The 3,594-nt window shown below is 43.0% G+C and overlaps 1 pseudogene; it reads left to right on the top strand.

The window, feature by feature from the left end:
- The first annotated feature begins 2,888 nt into the window (after positions 1-2,888).
- On the top strand, positions 2,889-3,248 carry LOC149152231 ((R)-mandelonitrile lyase-like pseudogene; annotated as a pseudogene).
- The last annotated feature ends 346 nt before the right edge of the window (positions 3,249-3,594 follow it).

Raw genomic sequence — 3,594 nt, 5'->3', positions numbered from 1 at the left:
GGGAGTCCATCGACCATACCTTTCTTCTGAAGTAAGATGATGTCTTGCAAATTGAGATGGCAGAATCTCTGATGCCAAAGATTTTCGACTGTTGATCTAGCTGCAACCATTGCTTGTCGTGGCATACTCTTTGCATCTAATCTGTACAAGCTCCCTGTGCACTCTTGTTGCAACTGTTTCCATCTGGCTATCCTTAATGACACAATTATTCTTAAAGAATTGTACTTGCATGTCCTGGTCAGTAATCATTGAGACAAAGACCAAATTTTTCTTGATTCCTGGAACATACAATACATTTTTAAGATGTCTAATGTCACCACTAGGTAGCTTCACGGGAATGTCTCCATATCCTTTGATCTCATACCCACTATCATCTCCTAGATAAATTTTCAATCCACATGCAGTTTCTTCAAGAAATTCAAAACAGTCCCTCTTACCAGTCATATGTGAGGATGCGCTAGAGTCGACAGACCATATGTCGTCCTCATCTCCCTTTGAAGCTGAAAGAGCACAATCAACTGTAAATTCGAAGTTCGTGGCTATGGTCCTCCTCTTCCCCAGCAAAACAACCCCGATGTTTTCTCTTTTTACTTCTTTGTTCGTCTGCCTGCCTCTTATAGCATTCTTTAATCTGATGACCAGGTTTTCCATAGTAAAACATTTCTTAACATAATTATCAGTCATACCTTTAAATGATCTCTTTTGAAATGTGTTGGCTCCTTTCTACTACTGCTGCTGCGGTTGATGGTGCTGGTGTTGGTGCTGCTTCCCTCTGTACTGTCTCCTTTTTGCCATTAGAGCAAGGTCATTGCTTTGAGTTTTTAAATTCTGTCGTCGCTCTTCTTCCTGGAGTAGAATCGCTGTCAGCGCATCAAATGAAGGGGCTTTTTCTCTTGCTGACAGCCCTGTGATGAACATCTGGTATTCATCAGTCATTCTGTTTAATGTGAGCATGACCAGATCTGAGTCGGATACCTTCTCTCCGATAGCTCCCAATTTTTCACTCAGGTCCTTAACTCTGGCCATGAATCCAGCAACAGACTCATTCTCCTCCATCTTCAATGCAAACAGCTTGCCTTTGAGTGCCAGAACACGATTTGTATTCTGTGTCTCGTACAAGTTCTTGATCGTTGTCCATATATCAACGGCCAACTTGGAATCTCTGATATGTGGGATAATATTGTCCTTAACGGACATCTTTAGTATAACTTTTGCTTTCGTTTCTCTTTTATCCCAATCTTGTTCTTGGGTCACTATTCCAGATCTCTGCTCATCTCCCATGACGATTGACCATGCATTTATACTTTCCAGCAAAGTTTGCATTTTGAACTTCCAGTTGGAGAAATTCGTTCCATTGAGTTTGCCAGACTCGTGGAGATATGATTCTATACTGTTATTCATTTCTATCCAACTGAACACTTCAATCGGCCACCACCAGGCAAGTCCGATCTGCTGCCACTGAACAGATCAGGAACTTCAATGTGCCACCACCATGAAAGTCCGATTTTATACCACCGAACAGATCAAAAACAACTCCAATGCGCCACCACCGGGCAAATCCGATCTGCTGCCACCGAACAGATTGAGGAGCTGCATTGCGCCACGACTGGGCAAATCTGATCTGCTGCCACCGAACAGATCACAGAGCTCTAATTCGCCCTCACTAGGCAGGTCCGATCTGCTACCACCGAGCGGATCAAGGAACCCCAATTCGTTGCCACCAGGCAAATCAAATCTACTGCCACTGAGTAGAAATCTCCATGTGCCACCACCGGGCAAGACCGATCTGCACAAAATTGCAGATTTCTCAAAGAGAAAGAGATTGGCGCTTCTTTCCAGTCAAAGGCGCTACTCAGCAGCTAAAAATCCGCGCCAGGAAGAAATCCACACGAGTCAAGTTTTCTGGCGCGATTATCAACAAAAAATCCGCCCCAATGTACCTTTCTGGCACGATGGCGCGATTATCCCTGTCGAATCCACGCCAATGGCGCGACTGCTCCTTAAAAAACCGCGTCTGCTCGTGCTTCTGCTCTTCTATGGCGTGACTGTGCGCGAAAAATCCGTGCCAACTCCTGCTTCTGCTAAAAAAAAATGGGCGCCAACCGTTTCTTCGGCTCAGTGATGATCAGTCATCTGAGACCTTTCGCTCCAGGTGTTACTGCAGTCCACCTGATCTTACAGATACTCCTAGCATGCTCTACTGCCACTACAACTATGTAATTAATGATGCATCCCTAAAAAAAATTGAGGCTATCTCTTCCCTAAGCTTTGATACCAAGATAAAAATCAGACTTGAATTAAAAGAAGGAGTTGCAGCTCACAGGTGAGTACTGCACCTGGAGACTGCACTCAAACAAAGAAGAGACTCTCTCTCCATTCACTCTACAATTACATCAAATGAATATTACAATATTAAATACATCACTAGAAATTAGGTAGTTGTAAACAAACTCCTAAACTCTAGGAACAAATCCTAAACTAAGGAGATACGTTACAACTATGTAACCATTTCTACATTAATACAAAATAATATTTATTATTTTTAACTAATCCTTACTGCAGGAGCCTTAGGGAGCCCCCAGCTACTCCTTTTGAGCGGAATTGGCCCATCTGAACATCTAAAAGAATTCAATATTCCTCTAGTTCTGGATGCGCCCATGGTAGGCCAAAGGGTTCAAGACAACCTGCGTGCATCCGTAAAGTGGTTATCTCACCAATTCTACACCATACAAGCAGTGGGTATCCTTAAAGCCTCTCAAAATTATGTCGAGTCCTTGAGCACCTTCGTCAATGACACCCTATCCTTCAACAAAAACAACGTTTATAGAGAAGTCATTTTTTAGAAACTAGCATTTCCCTTATCCAGAGGACAACTTCGACTACGTAGCATGGATCCTCGAGACAATCCATCTGTTCGATACAACTACTATTCTCACCCTCTGGACCTCCAGAGATGCATGCAGGGCGTGAGGGTCGTAGATAAACTCCTCAACTCACCGTCTCTACATAGATTTAATGCTAATTCCACTCATCACTTCAACTTCACTGGGCAGCCGTTACCAAAGAACATGTCAAATGATGCAACCGTGGCTCAAATCTGCCATGAAATGTTGAACACAATCTGGCATTTCCATGGAGGATGTGAACTTGGCTATGTGGTTAACCAGAAATATCAGGTCAACGGAGTTGAGGGTCTCAAGATTGTGGATGCCTCAACATTCACAGATGGCCCTGGAACCAACCCATAAGCCACCACTATGATGCTTGGCAGGTAAGAACAATAACATTCCTAATATTTCAGTTGGGCTTCTATTGCCCTTTTGTAGCTATGCCATATATCTAGATGAATAGGCATCGAAAACAATATTGCTGATGTTGTGCGTGCATGCAGGTATGTTGCGAAGAAGATTCTTCAAGGATGGACGGACTGAAGACAAAACAAATGTTAGTGTAGGTATTTCCTTTTATCGTTTAGGTTAATAAAGAGTCGGGCCAGAATCCTCCCGTCTTGCTTCACCTAAAGCAACAGGTGATTAGATTTTCTTTGATAAAGATCCTCGAGCATAGTCTCACTCGGTTAATTAGGGTATTAAA

This window comes from Pinus tabuliformis, chromosome 9, assembly GCF_031772625.1.
Source record: "Pinus tabuliformis cultivar Carrire ecotype Pingquan chromosome 9, CPIR1, whole genome shotgun sequence".
NCBI lineage: Eukaryota > Viridiplantae > Streptophyta > Pinopsida > Pinales > Pinaceae > Pinus > Pinus tabuliformis.
This window is presented reverse-complemented; position numbering and strand designations above follow the sequence as displayed.